Source organism: Ranitomeya variabilis, chromosome 4 (genome assembly GCF_051348905.1).
Source record: "Ranitomeya variabilis isolate aRanVar5 chromosome 4, aRanVar5.hap1, whole genome shotgun sequence".
Classification (NCBI taxonomy): domain Eukaryota; kingdom Metazoa; phylum Chordata; class Amphibia; order Anura; family Dendrobatidae; genus Ranitomeya; species Ranitomeya variabilis.
Genome location: NC_135235.1, coordinates 721018003 through 721041763, shown reverse-complemented (window position 1 = coordinate 721041763; position 23761 = coordinate 721018003).

Here is a 23761-nt window from a genome sequence, read left to right as displayed (position 1 = left end):
TCGGGGGGGGGTGTCTTACATTGAAAAAAAAACCTGTGTGGTCGCTGGAGAGCTGTCACACAGACAGCTCTCCAGCGACCAACTATGCGAAGTCCCCTGGTAACCAGGGTAAACATCGGGTTACTAAGCGCAGGGCCGCGCTTAGTAACCCGATGTTTACCCTGGTTACGTGTAAATGTAAAAAAAAAAAAAAAGTGAGGTGTCATATCTTGTTTTTTCCAGAGGTGATTTTGGAGTTTTTGGGCTGTCAGAAAGATACTGATGACTTCCATCTCCGAGGGCGCCCCAGTGCAGGCTGCAGTAGGCCGGCTCTGGCGGCGGGTCCATGCGGGGTGGAGTAGATGAAGCTGGCCGCTGCTTGCTGCTCCGGAGCGCACAGTCCGTGCGGGGGATGGTGCACCGGGCCGGGGAGGACAGGACGTGCAGGTATCCGCCGCCTCCTGCGCCAACCACAGCGCCGCCCCCGGCCACGAACCCCCTGGAGAAGCTGGAGCATTTGTCGGGGAGCAGCAGCTGGTCGTGCCCGAGGTGGCTTCCCTTTCTCATGGTACGGAGCCGCCGCCTTCTCCGCTCTCCTCCTTGTGACCCCAGTAATCCGCACTGCCCGGCCTGCACCCTACAAATAGCCGGGGCTGCAGTTAGAGCAGGTGCTGAGGTGAGCTCGTTGGAGGGCTATCGAGCACCGGGGGAGGCATATGGAGGACGGATTGTACGGCTGTGTGTGCTCGGGCCCCAGCTCCGACCTCCCTGCCACCACCGCGGCTGAAAAATGGCTCCAGGAAGCTGACAATGAATGAAGGGATGCGGTTTACGCGCGAAGGTCGGAGCTGGGGCCCGAGCACACACAGCCGTACAATCCACCTCACAAGGAGGAGAGCGGAGAAGGCGGCGGCTCCGTACCATGAGAAAGGGAAGCCACCTCGGGCACGACCAGCTGCTGCACAGCTATGGGGCAACGGTGCAGAGCATTATATATATGGCACAGCTATGGGGCAACGGTGCAGAGCACTATATGGCACAGCTATGGGGCAACGGTGCAGAGCACTATATGGCAGAGCTATGGGGCAACGGTGCAGAGCACTATATGGCACAGCTATGGGGCAACGGTGCAGAGCACTATATGGCACAGCTATGGGGCAACGGTGCAGAGCATTATATATATGGCACAGCTATGGGGCAACGGTGCAGAGCACTATATGGCACAGGTATGGGGCAACGGTGCAGAGCACTATATGGCACAGCTATGGGGCAACGGTGCAGAGCACTATATGTCACAGCTATGGGGCAATGGTGCAGAGCACTATATGGCAGAGCTATGGGGCAACAGTGCAGAGCACTATATGGCACAGCTATGGGGCAACAGTGCAGAGCACTATATGGCACAGCTATGGGGCAACGGTGCAGAGCACTATATATATGGCACAACTATGGGGCAACGGTGCAGAGCACTATATATGGCACAGCTATGGGGCAACGGTGCAGAGCACTATATATATGGCACAGCTATGGGGCAACGGTGCAGAGCACTATATGGCAGAGCTATGGGGCAACGGTGTAGAGCACTATATGGCACAGCTATGGGGCAATGGTGCAGAGCATTATATATATGGCACAGCTATCTATGGGGCAACGGTGCAGAGCATTGTATATATGGCACAGCTTTATGTGGAGTATCTATGGGGCAACGGTGCAGAGCATTGTATATATGGCACAGCTTTATGTGGAGTATCTATGGGGCCATAATGAACGGTGCAGAGCATTATATATGGCACAGCTTTATGTGGAGCATCTATGGGGCCATAATGAATGGTATGGAGTATCTATTTCTAATTTTGAAATTCACCGGTACCTGCTGCATTTTCCACCCTAGGCTTATACTCGAGTCAATAAGTTTTCCCAGTTTTTTGTGGCAAAATTAGGGGGGTCGGCTTATACTCGGGTTGGCTTATACTTGAGTATATACGGTACTTCTTTTCTATTATAGAATCGCTAATTTCTGCACCTTTCTACCCACCAAGCACTATTCTTCATTATGGTACAGTATATCTTGTCTCTATGTAGGCATTGGGGCTTAATTTTGTCATAACGGTCGCCGTTGTTATTTGTACTTCCCAATTACTGCCTTTATACATCTACTAATATTCAACATATTATGTCCCATACATGTTTCTATACAGCCATACATCCCATTCTCTCTACAACGCACTATCGTGCATGCGCACTCGTCGCTGTTGCGGTCATATGACCGCTTTGACGTCACCACGGTACCGCTGGATCACAGCGGTCTATTCATCCAGCGCTCTTTCCCCCTGTACCATTGCGCAAGCGCATTTACGGCTGCTGCGGTCACATGACCGCTGTGACGTCACTACAGGCCGGGATTTAAACCCGGAAGTATCGCTGGATTACAGTGTTCCCCCCCCCTGCTGCACGGCGCACACTAGGACTTGGACACAGGTAATTTAGGGAGATGAGGCCATGACCGCACTCCCATCTAGTCTTTATACCTTACCGCTTCTATTTATTTTTCAGCGCTGTTCCCTTGCAATTATATTGTCGTTGCCTTATGCACTTCATTGGCTCATGTTCCCCCGCTGGTATACAGGTATATAACCTCACTATGCAGCATTGCCAAGTACTATTCTATCTATGTCAGCCTGACATGTGTTCTCTACCCGGTTTACCTTCGTTATTAGCATACACCGGTTTGCAGCAGGTTAACTTAATTCGGACGCTCATTTCCGTTTACAGAGCATCCCTCCTCATCCAGGTACATCATCTTGTGACCTATGAACTTTCATGGGCCTTTTGGCAGTGGGCCCTCATTACAATTGGCACCATTTATGTCGGCGCTGTCACTATAGGCTTCATTATTTCTCTACATGGTTTTCTCCTCCTATAGAGCATTTTGCACATTAGCGTGCACTTCTCCTGACTTTAGTCCCTTTTTTTAAGGTATTTACCTTAGAATCACTATAAATCTGGGTATACTCTCACACTTCTATCAATATCCCTTGGAAACCTCATTCCTTTGATTTATAAGAGAAACGATGTATCCTTTACTGCGCCATCTATAATACATCAGCACTAATATATCTCAATGTTGGTATCACAGTTACCATTGTCCTTAATGACTTCAGTTTAGCACGGATTGAACCGCCACTGGAACCACCCATGAATTTTGGAGCACCATTGGATAGCATTTTTTGTCTGCACATTCACCCTCACCGGTTGGAACAGATCGACATAGTTTTAATATAGTATTTGCTATGGATTCTTCTACCCTTGCATCATGTGACCATTCTTATGTTCCTAATTTTCTTTGTTTTGTGTCTATTTCTTAGTTCATGCTAAAGAGTGTTCTGATGAAGGTCCTTTGATGGAACGAAAACGTTCATGACCATTGTGTCTGGATGTATAAATAAAACAAAGCTCTATATTTGCATATACCGAGTGCCAAGTTCATTACTATACAGGACAGATCAGGTTCTGGTAGATGCAGGATGGGCTCAGGAGTAGGTTACTAGGATGCACATGATCAGGTTCAAACAGGGCAAGCATGATGGACAGGATCAGGTTAAAGGGAGCACAGGTACAGGGACCTTACAACTAAGTAGCTGAAAACACACTGATTACTAAACTTGCTAAGGTACCTCCCAATAACGTAAGGTGCCTTAAATATCAAACGTCTCTGTCATGCAATGTGAAGGAAAGGCTAAGTGCAACATGAAGGGATACCGGAAAGGGAACCAATCGCTAGGGAAGGGGGGAGTGGAGACCCCTAGACAGATCTAATGTCACGCTGTCTGCCCTATCGTCCCTACATAGGTTCCGTACCTATCGCCGAGCAGGATACCTAATACTTTCCTGACCCTGGCGATAAGCCCTGCATCAGGAAGGAGAGGATGAGTGCTAGTCACTCCCCACTACTGCTAAAGACAGCTAGTATACACAAAACAAGGGGAAACTTAGCTTGAGCAGACTCAGAGAAACACCATCATTCTTCAAACTCCAAAGAGGACGCTAGCCGACTGCTGCAGCTCCAAGCCTCAACAGGGAAGTGCAAATAGAAAATATCACCCACGCTTGCCAGCAGCAAGTATATCACACTCAGGTCCAGGTGTGGCCATTATCACCGGGGGAGGTGGCCACTCGTCTGCAAAGCAAACTACTGAGACCTTCTGCAGACAGATGCAGTGCAACGGTCTGCAGCGTCTGACACATCCGTGAGTCTCCCAGCTATTGGCTGAGGATATAGAAAAAATGCACACTGGCACTCCACGCTAGGGTTTAAAAGGAATTTGGGAAAAAAAGCGGGGGGTCGATATACGAAGCTGCTGGCGATTAAAACAGGTTCTGCGTATAACTTGTTAGTGAAGGAAAATACTTAATATTGATTAAGGATTATCCCCCCGCTAATTATATCAGGATTATCATGAATTGGACCAGTAAATATGGTACATATGGATAATTCTGATAATATACTCACTTGATCCCAAGGGAGCAACACTCCCAAGTATTATGCTCACCACAAACAGATTTCCTGCACGGATCCCTAGCAACCCATACCACGAATAACAATTCAAATGAGTATATCATCAGAATTATCCATATGTACCATATTTACTGGTCCAATTCATGATACTCCTGATATAATTAGCGCGGGGATTATCCTTAACCTCTTTACCCCCAAGGGTGGTTTGCATGTTAACCCCTTAATCCCATATGACGTACTATCCCGTCAAGGTGACCTGGGACTTAATTCCCAGTGACGGGATAGTACGTCATAGCCGATCGGCCGCGCTCACGGGGGGAGCGCGGCCGATCTCGGCCGGGTATCAGCTGCCTATCGCAGCTGACATCCGGCACTATGTGCCAGGAGCGGTCACGGACCGCCCCCGGCACATTAACCCCCGGCACACCGCGATCAAACATGATCGCGGTGTACCGGAGGTACAGGGAAGCATCCCGCAGGGAGGGGGCTCCCTGCGGGCTTCCCTGAGACGATCGGTACAAGGGAATGTACTCACCTTGTACCGAGCGTCTCCTCCCTGCAGGCCCCGGATCCAAAATGGCCGCGGGGCTGCATCCGGGTCCTGCAGGGAGTACTTTCCACATGTGTAAAAAAAAAAAAAAAATCCTAAATAAAGAAGAAAAAAAAATATTATTCCCATAAATACATTTCTTTATCTAAAAAAAAAAAAAAACAATAAAAGTACACATATTTAGTATCGCCGCGTCCGTAATGACCCAACCTATAAAACTGTCCCACTAGTTAACCCCTTCAGTGAATACCGTAAGAAAAAAAAAAAAAAACGAGCCAAAAAACAACGCTTTATCATACCGCCGAACAAAAAGTGAAATAACACGCGATCAAAAAGACAGATATAAATAACCATGGTACCGCTGAAAACATCATCTTGTCCCGCAAAAAACGAGCTGCCATATAGCATCATAACCAAAAAAAATAAAAAAGTTATAGTCCTCAGAATAAAGCGATGCCAAAATAATTATTTTTTCTATAAATTAGCTTTTATCGTATAAAAGCGCCAAAACATAAAAAAAGATATAAATGAGATATCGCTGTAATCGTACTGACCCGATGAATAAAACTGCTTTATCAATTTTACCAAACGTAGAACAGTATAAACGCCTCCCCCAAAAGAAATTCATAAATGGCTGGTTTTTGGTCATTCTGCCTTACAAAAATCGGAATAAAAAGTGATCAAAAACTGTGACATGTCCGAAAATGTTACCAATAAAAACGTCAACTCGTCCCGCAAAAAACAAGACCTCACATGACTCTGTGGACCAAAATACGGAAAAATTATAGGTCTCAAAATGTGGAGACGCAACAACTTTTTTGCTATAAAAAGCGTCTTTTAGTGTGTGACAGCTGCCAATCATAAAAATCCGATATAAAAAACGCTATAAAAGTAAATCAAACCCCCCTTCATCACCCCCTTAGTTAGGGAAAAATAATAAAATTAAAAAAATGTATTTATTTCCATTTTCCCATTAGGGCTAGGGTTAGGGTTAGGGCTAGGGTTAGGGTTAGGGCTAGGGTTGGGGATAAAGTTAGGGTTGGGGCTAAAGTTAGGGTTTGGATTACATTTACGGTTGGGATTAGGGTTGAGATTAGAATTAGGGGTGTGTCAGGGTTAGGGGTGTGGTTAGGGTTACAGTTGAGATTAGGGCTAAGGGTGTGTTTGGATTAGTTTCAGGTAGAATTGGGGAGTTTCCACTGTTCAGGCACATCAGGGGCTCTCCAAACGCGACATGGCATCCGATCTCAATTCCAGACAATTCTGCGTTGAAAAAGTAAAACAGTGCTCCTTCCCTTCCGAGCTCTCCCGTGCGCCCAAACAGGGGTTTACCCCAACATATGGGGCATCAGCATACTCGGGACAAATTGGACAACAACTTTTGTGGTCCAAGTTCTCTTGTTATCTCTGGGAAAATAAAAATTTGGGGGGCTAAAAATCATTTTTGTGGGAAAAAAAGGATTTTTTATTTTCACGGCACTGCGTTGTAAACTGTAGTGAAACACTTGGGGGCTCAAAGTTCTCACAACACATCTAGATAAGTTCCTTGGGAGGTCTAGTTTCCAATATGGGGTCACTTATGGGGGGTTTATACTGTTTGGGTACATCAGGGGCTCTGCAAATGCAACATGACGCCTGCAGACCAATCCATCTAAGTCTGCATTCCAAATGGCGCTCCTTCCCTTCCGAGCTCTGCCATGCGCCCAAACAGTGGTTCCCCCCCACATATTGGGTATCAGCGTACTCAGCATATATTGGACAACAACTTTTGGGGTCCAATTTATCCTGTTACCTTTGTGAAAATATAAAACTGGGGGCTAAAAAAAACATTTTTCTGAAAAAAAAAATAATTTTTAGTTTCACGGCTCTGCGTTATAAACTGTAGTGAAACACTTGGGGGTTCAAAGCTCTTAAAACACATCTAGATAAGTTCCTAGGAAGGTCTAGTTTCCAATAGGGGGTCACTTGTGGGGGGTTGTACTGTTTGGGTACATCAGGGGCTCTGCAAAGGCAACGTGACGCCTGCAGACCAATCCATCTAAGTCTGCATTCCAAATGGCGCTCCTTCCCTTCCGAGCTCTGCCATGCGCCCAAACAGTGGTTCCCCCCCCCCACATATAGGGTATCAGCGTACTCAGGACAAATTGGACAACAACTTTTGGAGTCCAAGTTATCCTGTTACCCTTGTGAAAATATAAAACTGGGGGCTAAAAAATCATTTTTCTGAAAAAAAAAAAAAAGAATTTTTAGTTTCACGGCTCTGCGTTATAAACTGTAGTGAAACACTTGGGGGTTCAAAGCTCTCAAAACACATCAAGATAAGTTCCTTAGGGGGTCTACTTTCCAAAATGGTGTCACTTGTGGGGGGTTTTAATGTTTAGGCACATCAGGGGCTCTCCAAACGCGACATGGTGTCCCATCTCAATTCCAGTCAATTTTGCATTGAAAAGTCAAATGGCGCTCCTTCCCTTCTGAGCTCTGCTATGCGCCCAAACAGTGGTTTACCCCCACATATGGGGTATCGTTGTACTCAGGACAAATTTCACAACAATTTTTGGAGTCCAATTTCTTCTCTTACCCTTGGGAAAATAAAAAATTGGGGGCGAAAAGATCATTTTTGTGAAAAAATATGATTTTTTATTTTTACGGCTCTGCATTATAAACTTCTGTGAAGCACTTGGTGGGTCAAAGTGCTCACCACACATCTAGATAAGTTCCTTAAGGGGTCTACATTACAAAATGGTGTCACTTGTGGGGGGTTTCAATGTTTAGGCATATCAGGGGCTTTCCAAACGCAACATGGCGTCCCATCTCAATTCCAGTCAATTTTGCATTGAAAAGTCAAATGGCGCTCCTTCGCTTCCAAGCTCTGTCATGTGCCCAAAAAGTGGTTTACCCCCACATATGGGGTATCGGCGTACTCAGGACAAATTGTACAACATCTTTTGGGGTCCATTTTCTCCTGTTACCCTTGGTAAAATAAAACAAATTGGAGCTGAAGTTAATTTTGTGTGAAAAAAAGTTAAATGTTCATTTTTATTTAAACATTCCAAAAATTCCCGTGAAACACCTGAAGGGTTAATAAACTTCTTGAATGTGGTTTTGAGCACCTTGAGGGGTGCAGTTTTTAGAATGTTGTCACACTTGGTTATTTTCTATCATATAGACAACCCAAAATGACTTCAAATGAGATGTGGTCCCTAAAAAAAAAATGGTGTTGTAAAAATAAAAAATTGCTGGTCAAATTTTAACCCTTATAACTCCCTAACAAAAAAATTTTGGTTCCAAAATTGTGCTGATGTAAAGTAGACATGTGGGAAATGTTACTTATTAATTATTTTGTGTGACATATCTCTGTGATTTAAGGGCATAACAATTCAAAGTTGGAAAATTGTGAAATTTTCAAAATTTTTGCCAAATTTCCATTTTTTTCACAAATAAACACAAGTTATATTGAATAAATTTTACCACTAACATGAAGTACAATATCTCACGAGAAAATAACGTCAGAATTGCCAAGATCCGTTGAAGCGTTCCAGAGTTATAACCTCATAAAGGGACAGTGGTCAGAATTGTAAAAATTGGCCCGGTCATTAACGTGCAAACCACCCTCGGGGCTTAAGGGGTTAATGACCGGGCCAATTTTTACAATTCTGACCTCTGTCCCTTTATGAGGTTATATACTTTTTTTCTCATGACATATTGTACTTCTTGATCGTGGTAAAATTTCTTTGATATAACTTGCGTTTATTTGTGAAAAAAATGGAAATTTGGTGAAAATTTTGAAAATTTAGCAATTTTCCAAATTTGAATGTTTATGCTCTTAAAGCCTCCAGGTACAAAGTCTAGTATTTGTGGCAAACTTTAAAACGCTTTATTGAGGGAATAACTGAATCAAAAACTAAAAGAGCCACCTTGTTAGAATGCAGCATTACTGCTGCACAAGGTGGCTCTTTTAGCTTACAACGGCTGGAGGGGGTGACAGTGGCCCTTTAAATCACAGAGATATGTCATGAAAAATACTTAATAAGTAACATTTCCCACATGTCTACTTTACATCAGCACAATTTTGGAACCAACATTTTTTTTTGTTAGGGAGTTATAAGGATTAAAGTTGACCAGCAATTTCTCATTTTTACACCACCATTTTTTTTAGGGACCACATCACATTTGAAGTCATTTTGAGGGGTCTATATGATAGAAAATAACCAAGTGTCACACCATTCTAAAAACTGCACCCCTCAAGGTGCTCAAAACCACATTCAATAAGTTTATTAACCCTTCAGGTGTTTCACGTGAATTTTTGGAATGTTTAAATAAAAATTAACATTTTACTTTTTTTCACAAAAAATTAACTTCAGCTCCAATTTGTTTTATTTTACCAAGGGTAACAGGAGAAATTGGACCCCCAAAAGTTGTTGTACAATTTGTCGTGAGTATGCTGATACCCCATATGTGGGTGTAAACCACTGTTTGGGTGCATGGCAGAGCTCGGAAGGAAAGGAGCGCCATTTGACTTTTCAATGCAAAATTGACTGGAATTGAGATGGGATGCCATGTTGCGTTTGGAGAGCCCCTGATGTGCCTAAACATTGAAAACCCCCACAAGTGACCCCATATTGGAAAGTAGACCCCCTAAGGAACTTATCTAGATGTGTGGTGAGCACTTTGACCCACCAAGTGCTTCACAGAAGTTTCTAATGTAGAGCCGTAAAAATAAAAAATCATATTTTTTCACAAAAATGATCTTTTTGCCCCAAAAATTTTATTTTCCCAAGGGTAAGAGAAGAAATTAGACCCCAAAAGTTGTTGTGCAATTTGTCCTGAGTACGCTGATACCCCATATGTGGGGGTAAACTATGTTTGGGCGCATGGCAGAGCTCAGAAGGGAAGGAGCGCCATTTGACTTTTCAATGCAAAATTGACTGGAATTGAGATGGGACGCCATGATGCATTTGGAGAGCCCCTGATGTGCCTAAACAGTGGAAACCCCCAATTCTGACTGAAACCCTAACCTAAACACACACCTAACCCTAATCCCAACTGTAAATGTAATCCAAACCCTAACCCTAGCCCTAACCCTAATGGGAAAATGGAAATAAATACATTTTTTAAATTTTTCCCTAACTAAGGGGGTGATGAAGGGGGGGGGGTTTGATTTACTATTTCTAGCGGGTTTTCTAGAGAACTTTTATGATTGGCAGCCGTCACACCCTAAAAGACGCTTTTTATTGCAAAAAATATTTTTTGCGTTACCACATTTTGAGAGCTATAATTTTTCCATATTTGAGTCCTTAGAGTCATGTGAGGTCTTGTTTTTTGCGGGACGAGTTGGCGTTTTTATTTGTACCATTTTCGGGCACGTGACATTTTTTGATCGCTTTTTATTCCGATTTATGTGAGGCAGAATGACCAAAAACCAGCTATTCGTGAATTTCTTTTGAGGGGGCGTGTATACCGTTCAGCGTTTGGTAAAATGGATAAAGCAGTTTTATTCTTCGGGTCAGTACGATTACAGCGATACCTCATTTATATCATTTTTTTATGTTTTGGCGCTTTTATACGATAAAAACTATTTTATAGAAAAAATAATTATTTTTGCATCGCTTTATTCTGAGGACTATAACTTTTTTATTTTTTCGCTGATGATGCTGTATGGTGGCTAGTTTTTTGAGGGACAAGATGACGTTTTCAGCAGTACCATGGTTATTTATATCCGTCTTTTTGATCGCGTGTTATTCTACTTTTTGTTCGGCGGTATGATAATAAAGCGTTGTTTTTTTGTTCTTTTTTTTTTTACGGTGTTCACTGAAGGGGTTAACTAGTGGGACGGTTTTATAGGTCGGGTCGTTACAGATGCGCCGATACTAAATATGTGTACTTTTATTGGGTTTTTTGTTATTTAGATAAAGAAATTTATTTATGGGAACTATATATATATATATATATATATATATATATATATATATATATATATACTAGCTATTGAACTCGTTCTACGCCCGGGTGGCGAGCATTTATATTGGTATATGGTCTCCATCCTGGTATGTGCTGCTCCCATTTTGCTCTCCCATCCTGTCATGTGCTGCTCCATCCTGCGCCCCCATTCTGTCATGTGCTGCTCCACCGTGTCATGTGCTGCTCCATCCTGCATCCCCATCCTGTCATGTGCTGCTCCACCGTGCCATGTGCTGCTCCATCCTGTGCCCCATCCTGTCATGTGCTGCTCCACCGTGTCATGTGCTGCTCCATCCTGCATCCCCATCCTGTCATGTGCTCCCATCCTGCGCCCCCATCCTATCACGTGCTGCTCCATCCTGCGCCCCCATCATTGCGGACGGCTGTGCGGAGTGCGGGAGGCTGTGCGGAGTGCGGGCGGCTGTGCTGAGTGCGGGCGGCTGTGCTGAGTGCGAGCGGCTGTGCTGAGTGCGAGCGGCTGTGCTGAGTGCGGGCGGCTGTGCTGAGTGCGGGCGGCTGTGCTGAGTGCGGGCGGCTGTGCTGAGTGCGGGCGGCTGTGCTGAGTGCGGGCGGCTGTGCTGAGTGCGGGCGGCTGTGGGTGGCTGTGCTGGGTGCGGTGGCTGTGCTGGGTGCAGCGGCTGTGTGTGGCTGTGGGCGGCGGCTGTGCTGGTGCGGCGGCTGTGCACAGCTGTGCTGGGTGTGGCGGCTGTGCTGGGTGCGGCGGCTGTGGGTGGCTGAGCGTGGCTGTGCTGGGTGCAGCGGCTGTGCGTGGCTGTGCTGGGTGCAGCGGCTGTGCGTGGCTCTAGGCAGCTGTGCGTGGCTGTGGGCGGCTGTGCGTGGCTGTGCTGGGTGCGGCGGCTGTGGACGGCTGTGCTGGGTGCGGTGGCTGTGCTGGGTGCGGCGGCTGTGCTGGGTGCGGCGGCTGTGCGTGGCTGTAGGCGGCTGTGCGTGGCTGTGGGCGGCTGTGCTGGGTGCGGCGGCTGTGCTGAGTGCGGGCGGCTGTATGTGGCGCGGCTGTGCGTGGCTGTGCTGGGTGCGGGCGGCTGTGGGTGGCTGTGCTGGGTGCGGCGGCTGTGGACGGCTGTGGGTGGCTGTGGGCGGCTGTGCTGGGTGTGGCGGCTGTGCTGGGTGCGGCGGCTGTGCGTCGCTGTGCTGGGTGCGGTGGCTGTGCTGGGTGCGGCGGCTGTGCTGGGTGCGGTGGCTGTGCTGGGTGCGGTGGCTGTGCGTGGCTGTAGGCGGCTGTGCGTGGCTGTGGGCGGCTGTGCTGGGTGCGGCGGCTGTGCTGGGTGCGGCGGCTGTGCGTGGCTGTAGGCGGCTGTGCGTGGCTTGCTGGGTGTGGCGGCTGTTGACGGCTGTGCTGGGTGCGGTGGCTGTGCTGGGTGTGGCGGCTGTGCGTGGCTCTAGGCGGCTGTGCGTGGCTGTGGGCGGCTGTGCGTGGCTGTGCTGGGTGCGGCGGCTGTGGACGGCTGTGCTGAGTGCGGCGGCTGTGCTGGGTGCGGCGGCTGTGGGTGGCTGTGCGTGGCTGTGCTGGGTGCGGCGGCTGTGCTGGGTGCGGCGGCTGTGCTGGGTGCGGCGGCTGTGGGCGGCTGTGCGTGGCTGTGGGCGGCTGTGCGTGGCTGTGCTGGGTGCGGCGGCTGTGCTGGGTGCAGCGGCTGTGCTGGGTGCGGCGGCTGTGTGTGGCTGTGCTGGGTGCGGCGGCTGTGCTTGGTGCTGTGGCTGTGCGTGGCTGTAGGCGCCTGTGCGTGGCTGTGCTAGGTGCAGCGGCTGTGCGTGGCTGTAGGCGGCTGTGCTGGGTGCGGCGGCTGTGCGTGGCTGTGCTGGGTGCGGTGGCTGTGGTGGGTGCAGCGGCTGTGGGTGGCTGTGCTGGTTGCGGCGGCTGTACTGGGTGCGGCGGCTGTGTGTGGCTGTGCTGGATGCGGCGGCTGTGCTGGGTGCGGCGGCTGTGCGTGGCTGTGGGCGGCTGTGCGTGGCTGTGCTGGGTGCGGCGGCTGTGCTGGGTGCGGCGGCTGTGCTGGGTGCGGCGGCTGTGCTGGGTGCGGCGGCTGTGCATGGCTGTAGGCGCCTGTGCGTGGCTGTGGGCGGCTGTGCGTGGCTGTGCTGTGCAATGTGTCTTCAAGAAAATGGCGCCGGAAAGCGCGGACTGCGCAGGCGCCGATTCCGGGAGCAGGGGGATATTCATGGCCCGGAATGGCGTCGGTGGAACGGGACAGGTAAGTATACTCACCCTCCGCCTCCTGGCTCGTCCCTGCTTCTCTGTTGGAGATCGCAGTGTGCGTTCAGCGCTTACGCATACCGCGATCTCCTGGGAGCGTCGCTCTGTGGGGTCCAGACTGCGCCGGCGCTTGCGCAGTCTATAAAGGCTTCGGACAGAGTGACGCTCCCAGCGTTATATTATAGATATATATATGTATATATATTTTTTTTACACTATAACATTGCCCCGGGGGGGGGTGGCATCATGTTATAGTGTAAGATCGCTGATCTGACGTGCACTGCAGAGAGGCTTCCGGGCCCCTGCTCTGAGCAGGCACTTGTCAGCCACCTCCCTGCAGGACCCGGATGCAGCCCCGCGGCCATTTTGGATCTGGGGCCTGCAGGGAGGAGATGCTCGGTACAACGAGAGCACATCGCATTGTACCAAGGGTCTCAGGGAAGCCCCTCCCTGCGCGATGCTTCCCTATGCCCCCGAACACTGCGATCATGTTTGATTGCAGTGTTTCGGGGGTTAATGTGCCAGGAACAGTCCGTGACCGCTCCTGGCACATAGTGCCGGATGTCAGCTGCGATAGTCAGCTGACACCCGGCCGCGCTCCCCCGTGAGCGCGGCCGATCGCTATGATGTACTATCCCATCTGGGGTCATATGGGCCCTCACCACCTCAACGGGATAGTATGTCACATATCAGAAAGGGGTTAATATTGTCTGAGGATGATTTCAGACGTGCAGATGCTGCCCCTGTGATAGGCCGGAGCACACTGCCAGACTTGCATCACACAACCGACTACAAGTGATCTAAGCGTCCATCCTGACAATGGACAAGTCTATTTCACTACCAACAATGCAGAGGAAAGAGCGGCTCCACCACCTACCACAACAGAACTATAGATGGAGGCGCACGGCTCAGTCAGCACTAGGACTGCCCTGAATCCAGCGCTCTGTAATATCACTGAGGGCTCACACACTTGGAAGGGTTAATGTACCACGGGGCACAAGAAAGCGGCCAAGGCCCGAGATCTGCACCTCCAGAGATCTGCAGGATCCAGTCACTTATGGGGGAACTGTACTTTCTGCAGGAGACTTCTGCCAAACCGTTACCTGATCTTAAAGGGCAACTCCAGCAGAGGAGCTGAATGGCTGCACTGTGCGCACAGGACCTGTGATGAGGTCACAGGAGGGGAGGAGTCAGGGGGTCACATGATCAGGGGCCTCAGTGTATGCAGGACTGTGCTGTGCTGGTTGTCATGGTGCTGGATGAGGGGAAGTTTATGTGTGGGGTCAGGAGGGGTTTACATTGTGGATGTAGAAGAGCCGTGTGTGTAGAGAGCGGAGCCGTGTGTGTACGAGGTGTACGGAGCAGAGTCGGATGTGTGCGAGGTGTACGGAGCAGAGTCGGATGTGTGCGAGGTGTACGGAGTGTGAGGAGCGAGTGGAGTGGGATCCCAGTGATAAGAGAATCTCCGCTGCTCCCTCCATTGATGCCGTACACAGTGCGCAGCAATGATAAATGTGATCGTGCTCCTTGGATCAGAAGATCATGACGTTTTGGTGTAATGACCTTTCTCAGACACTCGCTGGATGGGGGCGCTGCGGGCAGGAATATTGCAGCGCCCCCACCGCCGCAGGGCCGAGGGGTACCCGGTACCGGGCCTCTGAGTCTCTGCTCTGGGGTTGTCACGGTGGCTAGACCCGGTCCGTGGCCCTGCCGAGGGGCGCCCGGTGAAAGGGTAGCAGAGTTCTGTGGTGAATGGTGGTGTTGTGGTGCGGTGCAGGTCACAGTAAATAACGAGGACACCAGTTTGCAGTCTCTTTACTGATGGATTCAGGCTCCTCAGTCCGGAATACAGTTAACCAGGCTGCGCAAGTCCGGCCGGTCCGATGGCACCTTCCAGAGTTCTCTTTGCAGGTGGAAATCTCTGCCTTCCTGCTAGCGCTGTGTGTTGTGGTCCTCCCCTGCTGGGCTTACGGGATCGTCCCCACAACTGTTGTGTCTGTTTCTGATGTTCCCTCACAACTCGATTAGATGATGTTCTGCTAATCCGTCCCTTCCAGATGTTACTGTTGGGACGCACCCGTATGACGGGTAGGCTCGGAACTCTTCCGGGACCCTAGAGTCGCCCCTCTCCAAAGGTTGCCCCCTATGTCTGCGTAGGTGATTTAGGTGAGACAGCCCGCCTATGACTGACTGTCCTGCCGTTGGTTTGAAGTATTGCCTGGAGCTCATTAAGTTTGCAATAGCTATTTTATCTGTTTTGACTGTATTAGCCTTAATTCTATGCCGCATAGCTACATGCCTTAAGAAAGTGATGATGATAACCATGGAAACCACAGTGATGACCATGCATGCCCACTTCGAAGATCCCCTAGATAAAAGATGCTGCTGTGAATCCATGAGAGGAATGCCATATCCACATCCCCCGGAATATGCCTGAAGCACACCTTGAGGGAGAAACCAGGATCTGACTTCCTCCTGTGCAAAGCCCGTTAGGAGGGGGTCCATCTACTAGAGATGGGTTGTCTCGTGTATACGGTGAAGATTAGTTAGTTAGATTCTAGCATTTTTTAGGCAGTTAGGCCAGGAGGACAGATAGGCTCGACGAGATTAGGGTTTTGATTTTGCATATCTCCAAAGGGGGGACTGTTAAGGAGAGAATGTATGGCATATGAAGATATACTGAAATCAAACTTAGGCTACGTTCACATTTGCGTTGCGTCGGGCGCAGGTTCGGCGACGCATGCGTCATGTGCCCCTATGTTTAACATGGGGGCGCATGGACATGCGTTGTTTAGCGTTTTGTGATGCATGCGTCATTTTTGATGCAGGCGTCAGGGCGCAGACGACGCTGCATGATGCAGTTTTTCATGCCAAAATTGAAAGCATTCGTCACAAAACGCTGCGTTGTGCATGCGTTTTGCATGCGTTTTGCGTTGTGTCGCCGACTCTGCGCCCAACAACGCAAATGTGAACGTAGCCTTACTTTGCTTAATATTAGATTCATGTAACTTTAAGGTTTTCTGATGCACTGTTATAAGACTTAATTCTGTTTATTACCCTGTACCAAGATGTAGCAAGATACACCTAATGTCTAGATGGACATTAAAAGGCTGTGTAAATCCCCTAGTCTTATCAAGAGTAAACTTACCTGCACGTAGGTAAATTGATCCCCCATAAACCAAAGATCAGTAGAATACATGCATAGACAGATGTCAGCCTGACCTAAAGCAGCCATTAGGGCGATAACGGTACAGAAATAGACTAAAAGCAATAATCATTAGAATAATGGTCCTATAGTAATAAAGATAATAACATAGAACATGCAAGATGAAAAGTGACTTGTGATAATTATTAAGTTGGAAAAACCCATGAAGTAATGTGCTGAGACCGCCCGATTTTTATTATAAAAAGAGCTATTCGACCAATAAATATCAGGAATCTTTTGAGACACAATTGCTTGCATTTGTATCCTGATTTCTCCGGCCGTAAAACCTCATATCCAGTTTGGCGGCAGACAATGAAGATAAGAACACACGCATCCCGTGTGCCCTAACAATCTTACCTTACTTAGACTTTACACGTGCGGCGCCGATTCTTTGGAATGCACTACCTAGGTTAATACAATTAATCCCCAATCCCCACAGTTTTAAGCGTGCACTAAAAACTCATTTGTTCAGATTGGCCTACCGCCTCAACGCATTAACCTAATTATCCCTGTGTGGCCTATTAATAAAAAACAACAACATAATCACGTTCCTCCATCATGTTCTCATACACTTTATGCAGTTAATAGCCTCTGTGTCTGTACTGTTACATACTTAGGCAGTTAACTGGTTCATGCAGCTTTACATGAACACCCGAGCCTTACACTATGGCTGGTCCAAATAACTAAAGCAATTGTTACCATCCACCTCTCGTGTCTCCCCTTTTCCTCATAGATTGTAAGCTTGCGAGCAGCAGGGCCCTCATTCCTCCTGGTATCTGTTTTGAACTGTGATTTCTGTTATGCTGTAATGTCTGTTGTCTGTATAAGTCCCCTCTATAAGTTGTAAAGCGCTGCGGAATATGTTGGCGCTATATAAATAAAATTATTATTATTATTATTATTATTGCCTCCTCTGGATCATCCAGATGGCCATTGGTGAACTTCTAACGGGCCTTGACATGTTCTGGCGTAAGCAGCAGGACCTTGTGTGCCCTGAAAGATATTAATCCATGATGGCATAATGTGTTTTTAGCTCTACTACCAGAACCACTGCATGGTGTCCCCTTCCCCCTCCATGAAGGAAAGCTGGCTTACTCAGTGCCCCGGATCTTTGTAGCAATCATCTGCATTCTCCTGCTTCCCGTTTCTATGCAACACCCAGCGGCACACCTAGTACGCATGTGCACACACTCCCCCATTCTTAAAGGGGCAGAGCAATCATATACTAAATGCCCTCAGCTTGTTCAGAGCTATTTAGTATAATTACTACACCTGTAAATGGCTTCCAGCCAATTTCTGGGAGTCATCCTGTCTGTATTCTCTGTAGTCAGCCGTGTGCGCGTAACTGATGGTCACCCCAGCGGCACTGAAAACACGCTCTGACATCACACTTGCAGCAGGTCAGGCCAGCACCTCCAAGGCATAAAAGGAGAGGTCTGGACAACTGTGCAGCTTGGATACCCTGTAATTAAATGGAACTGAAGCATCAGGAAGGACACAGGTATTGTCACTTAGATACTCATTGATCATGTTGTTCAACTTCTGCCTGCTTTACATTGTTACCGGTCCACATAGCCCTTGCTGATGAGCCGGTTTATTGAAGATGGCCCAGTTTGTGGACATTTTCCCCCCACCTCTTTTGTACCTGCTGGGCGTGTCTCTCCGCATTAATGCATGCTGTTGCAAAGAGCTGGTACCTCTGCTACCAGCGGTGTCTGAGTCTGACGTTGTCATCAAATGACCGACAACAGCCCTCTTGATGGATTAAATTGTGAAACCCCTTGGTGACTGCAACAGTAGCTAAGGAAATTTGTCCTTGAACCATGGATCAACAAAGGTGGCCAACCAGTATAGGTTGCTGCTGAAAATGTGGATCACGCGAGGGTCTTGGGACAGACAATTAGACATGAACTGTGCCATGTGTGCCAAACTGCACTGAGGCAAATGTTCTGTGGCCCCAGAAGGAGGAACAATACCCATCCTCTCCTCACACTGACTCTCCTCCTCCTCCTCTCCAACCCACCAATTCTGGACAGACCTGAAGCTGGGGTTGGGAGTCCCCTCTGTACCACATAAAAATAAGTCCTCTCCCTCCTCATCTTCATCACCCAATCTTGCCTCATCATGATATTGGCTGGGCTGGGTAGGATCACCCAGTGTAAAATCGTGCTCCATACACTGCTGATGGGCACTCAAAGATTCCATGTTTATATTATGCAGCAATTCTTTCAAAGTGCATAGTATCAGGATGATAACGCTGATAATAGCCTGATCATCACAAGGTTGGTGCAGTACTGAAAGTTATCAAGCACCTCACAAATGTCAGCGATCCACACCCACTCGACAGTTATGTGCCCTCTGCTGCTCACTAATCCTTGCCAACATATATGTTCAGTTCCACCGTGTGGGCAGGTCGTAAATGAGTCGGTGATTTGGCAAACTAAATTGTTTTTGAAGCGCTGCAAGATCGGCAACAGTGGTAGAGGAATGGCGGAAATGGGCACAAATACAGCACACCTTCTCAAGTAGGTATGGCAAGTCAGGGTATGTTTTGATAAATTTCTTAACCACTAGGTTCAGCACGTGAGCCATGCAGGCACGTATACCAGCTTCCCAAGCTTTAATGCCGCCACCAGGTTATGCCCATTATCGCAGACAACCAGACCGGGTTCGATTTGCAGTGGGGAGAGCCACTGATCGGTCTGTTGCTTTATTCCATTCCACAGCTCTGCTGCAGTGTGTGATGTTTGACCTAAACAGATCAGCTTCAGCAGATCGTATTGCCGCTTTGCCAATGCGCTGCTGCACAGTTCCCAACTTGGGAGTCATGTGGAGGGTAATTCAGGATAAGATGAGGAGGTGGAGGAGTATGAGGAAGAGGGGAGACTTGACGTATATAATGATGCAGAAACCATGACCGAGTTTGTGCCCGCTATACGTGGCTTGGGTAGGATAACTGATGTTCCAGTTTGCGACTTTGTCCCACCCTCCACCAGGTTCAGCCAGTGTGCCGTGACAGAAATGTATCATCCCTATCCACAACTACTTGTCCACGTGTCTGTTGTTAGGTGGACCTTCCCGGTTATGGCATTGGTAAGAGCACGCTTTAGATGGTTTAACACGTGCTGGTGTAACGCAGGGACGGCACACCAGGAAAAATAGTGCCGGCTGGGGACAGAGTATCATGGGGCAGCCACAGCCAAGAGATCACGGAAAGACTGTCCCCACAAGCCTAAACGGCAACATCTCCACGGCTAGCAACTTGGCAATGTGCGTGTTTAGTATTTGTGCTTGTGGGTGCGTGGGTTTGTATTTGCGCTTCCTTTCATAGATCTGGGGAACGGACAACAGGACTCTTGGATAGGACAAACAAGTGGATGGGATGGTTGTGTCCTGTGTCTCTGCAACCGTAGCTTGTGAGCAGGAGGTATGAGCATCTGCTTCCTGGCCAGCAGATTGGGAAGGATGGATCACAAGCGACATGGCAGTGGTTTGACCCTCAGACACTGATTTGGTACTCTGTTGTTCCGCCAATTAGGGTGCTTGGCTGCCATGTGTTTACGCATACTGGTGGTGCTCTGGTTGCCTTTTCCCTGGCCTCTGCTCAGCTTTCTATGAAAGATTCTACAGATGGCAAGGTTTGGTTCAGAAGGACTATTTAAAAAAATTTCTAAACAGAGGATGAACACCACCTTGCCTTCACTTGGGGCACAGAGGGATTGCTCTTGGCAACCATTGACACACTTCGCACTCTGCTCAAACCAGTAGCCCTTGGTGCCTTTGTTGGTGCTACATATCCACCTTCTTCCTCTGTGCTGCTGTGTTGGCTATGCGTACCAACGGTCCAGGAAGGATCAGTGGACTCATCATCGACCACCTGGTCATACAAGTCATCCTCCTTCTGTGCTGACATTGTCGGCTGGCCAGATGGCAGCTGTGTCTCATCATCAGCCTCCACCTCTTGAGCCGGTACAGCACGTGGCTGAAAGTGGCTTTCTTCGGTCACTGGGTTTTCAAATATTTGGCCATGAATGGACGATACCTCCTCACATTCCTCTTCAATGTTGTGCATTGAGAGGCCAGACAGAACCAAAGGATATGTACCAAACATCATCGTAGTGGCCAAGCATGGGGTCAAATGTTTCCTGTGACTGCTGAGGGGGGGGGGAGTAGGAACAGGTTGAGGATTGGATGACCCAGCATTCTGTGTATCGACAGTAGACTGTGTGGTCATGGAGGATTGGATGCTACTAGAAAATTTCATTGAGGCCTTAACTGCCATCCAAGACGGTATCTGCTCTTGCTCTTCTATCTTCCAGACACGTTTATGTTCCAGACCAGGAATTTTCTACAGGAACATAGATGCATCAACCTTCTTCTTTCTCCCTGACTCAGCGCCATGTCAGGCACCACTAACAACCTCACGTCCACGTCCCTGTCCCTTCACAACAGGTTTTTGGGGAATTTGGGGTTGTAGAAGTTCAGATGCAGATATTGGGGAACAAGGAACAGGTCGTGCTTTGCGCAAGGTAGCCCTACAGCCTAGTACTGTTTTGTGTTTTACAAACAGCACCGCAAGGGCAAAAAAATTGAACTGAGTTTAACACCGAATATTTTGCTCGACAGTCACTACAGAAGACAACACAGCTGGCTGCATGTCAGTTGTGCAGTAACATGCCTGCTATTCAGTGTGCAAACAGCACTGTAAAGGCAAAAATATTGAAATTAGTTTAACGCCGAATATTTTGCTCGACAGTCATCACAGAAGACAATGCACCTGGCTGCATGTCAGTTGTGCAGTAACATGCCTGCTATTCAGTGTGCAAACAGTACTGTAAAGGCAAAAATATTGAAATTAGTTTAACGCCGAATATTTTGCTCGACAGCCACCACAGAAGACAGCGGAGCTGGCTGCGTGTCAGTTGTGCAGTAACGTGCATGCTATTCAGTGTGCAAACAGCACCGCAAGAGCAAATAAACTGGCCTGCAGAGGTAAATGTGACCCCAAAAATAGCGGGGAAAACTGTCACTACTCCTTGACCTTATACAGTACTTTCAGCAAGAGCAGAGATATTGAGGTTCTATGTATGTACTGCAACTCTCCTGCCTGTCTCCCTGTACTACTACAGTCACCTACTACTAGAATAGCTCTCACAAGAGCTTTTGCATTTTTTTAGATGATTTCTCTATGATTTCCAAAAGCACAACTCTCCCTAGCAGCTCCTCACACTCTCCCTTTTGCTAGCACTAGCTGTGTTCCAGATGCAATGTGCAGAAAATAACGCCGGCAGGGCATGTATAGAGTTTATGACTCATAGCCTACTATGATGACTCATCTATGATGCTGTGCAGCCAGCCAATCACAGTAATGCCACCCACAACCAAGAAGGCTGCGGCATTACTGTGATTGGCTAATGCTGGGGGGGGGAGATACGAATATTGCAAGGCGAGTAGTGAAATACTCGCTAGGATTCGAGTACCGCATTACTCGCCGAGTACCGAATCCTAGCGAATATGCTCGCTCATCCCTAATAAGGAATCCCACCTTGACCCGATCAGAGGGGAAACTGGAAGCATTTAATTCGATGTACAGCAAGCACCGCTCCAGGAACCCTTGGCACTCCTTAGGATCTCCATAGTACTTTGGCAGATCCAAAGCGGTGTGCTTGTTGATTTTGTAAGCCAGAAGTTGATTGAAGTTCACATCAGAAACTACGATTCGGGTAGGTGCAGGAGTAGTCTGAACCACCATTGGGGAAACAAATTCATTCAGTTGCTCATGCTGGCAAAAAAAAAAAATAATAATTATCTTGCTCCGAGAGCGAAGGACCTTGGGACTCAGCGGGGACCATGGCCTGAGCAAACTGTAACGCTCGCGCCTGACTGGTTGGCACGAGCGTGGGGCGTGTGGTCCCACTGTGCCACAAACCAGACTACCCTGGAAGGGGAGTGACTAAGCAGCTACCTTGGTGTTCGCTGGAGCCTATGATGGTGAGGTCAGGCTTGTGCGGTAGGTAGCTGCCAGGTACCACTCCAGGGTGGTGTCTGGCTGTGGCTGCTGATCCCACTGGGAAACTGAACACTCGGATCGGTGCGGGCGAGTGTCAACAGGCAGGACTGGCAGACAATCCTGGCAAGACAGGTGAGCACAGCTGAGACTCTGGCAGGACAGGCGGGCACGGAATAGACACAGGCAGGCGGGCACAGCGAGCGGGACTGGAACCTGTACGGGTAGGGCAGGAACATAGACAGGTATGCATGGTATATGGGACAGGTAGGGACTAGTGATGAGCAAGTATGCTCATTGCTCGGGTGGTCTCCGAGTATTTGTTAGTGCTCGGAGATTTCATTTTAGTTACCACAGCTGCATGATTTATGACTGCTGGACAGCCTGAGTACATGTGGGGGTTGCCTGGTTGCTAGGGAATCTCCACATGTAATCAAGCTGTCTGGCAGCCGTAAATCATGTAGCTGAGGTGGCTAAAACTAAATCTCCGAGCACTAACAAATACTCGGAGACCACCCGATCAACGAGTATACGCGCTCATAACTAATAAGGACCTGTTCACACTGGAGGTGCAGGATCTGATACAGTGGGATACAGGAAGGGGTGGAGCAGGGACTGACTTGGAAAGGACAGAGACATGGACTGGAATGAGTGACTAATGGGAACAGGTAGAAACCTGTTCAGACTGGAAAAGCAAGGTCCTGCAGGGTGCTGAACAGGAGCAGAGCTGTTGTGAATTCTGCTTTTGGGCTCCCTCCGGTGGTTGTAGGTGGTAATGCAGTTGTCCCTGAGTTGCAGTTCTGACTGGGGTATTTAGGCTTGCAGGATTCATTGGTCCTTGCCAGTTGCCCAATGTTTTTGGAGGTTTTGTCCTTGCCTGGTTCCTTCCTGCCTTGCTGCCAAATCTGCAAAGATAAGTGTCTGGTTTTTGTGACACACATGCTGTGTGCTTAACAATCTAGTGCTATTCAGTGTTTTTTTGTCCAGCTTAGATTGTATCAGTATTTTCTTAGTCTTGCTGGATTCTCAGGAGTTGCAGATATACATTCCATGTCTTTAGTTAGATTGTGGAACTTTTTGTATTTTCTGCTGTGGATATTTTTAGAGTTTTATTACTGACCGCTTAGTATTCTGTCCTATCTTTCCCTGTTTAGCTAGAGTGGCCTCTTTTGCTGAAATCTGTTTTCTGCCTGTGTGTGTCGTTCCTCTCCTATTCACCGTCAATATTTGTGGGGGGCTGCCTATTCTTTGGGGTTCTGCTCTGAGGCAAGATAGTGTTCCTATTTCTATCTATAGGGGTATTTAGTCCTCTGGCTGTGTCGAGGTGTCTAGGG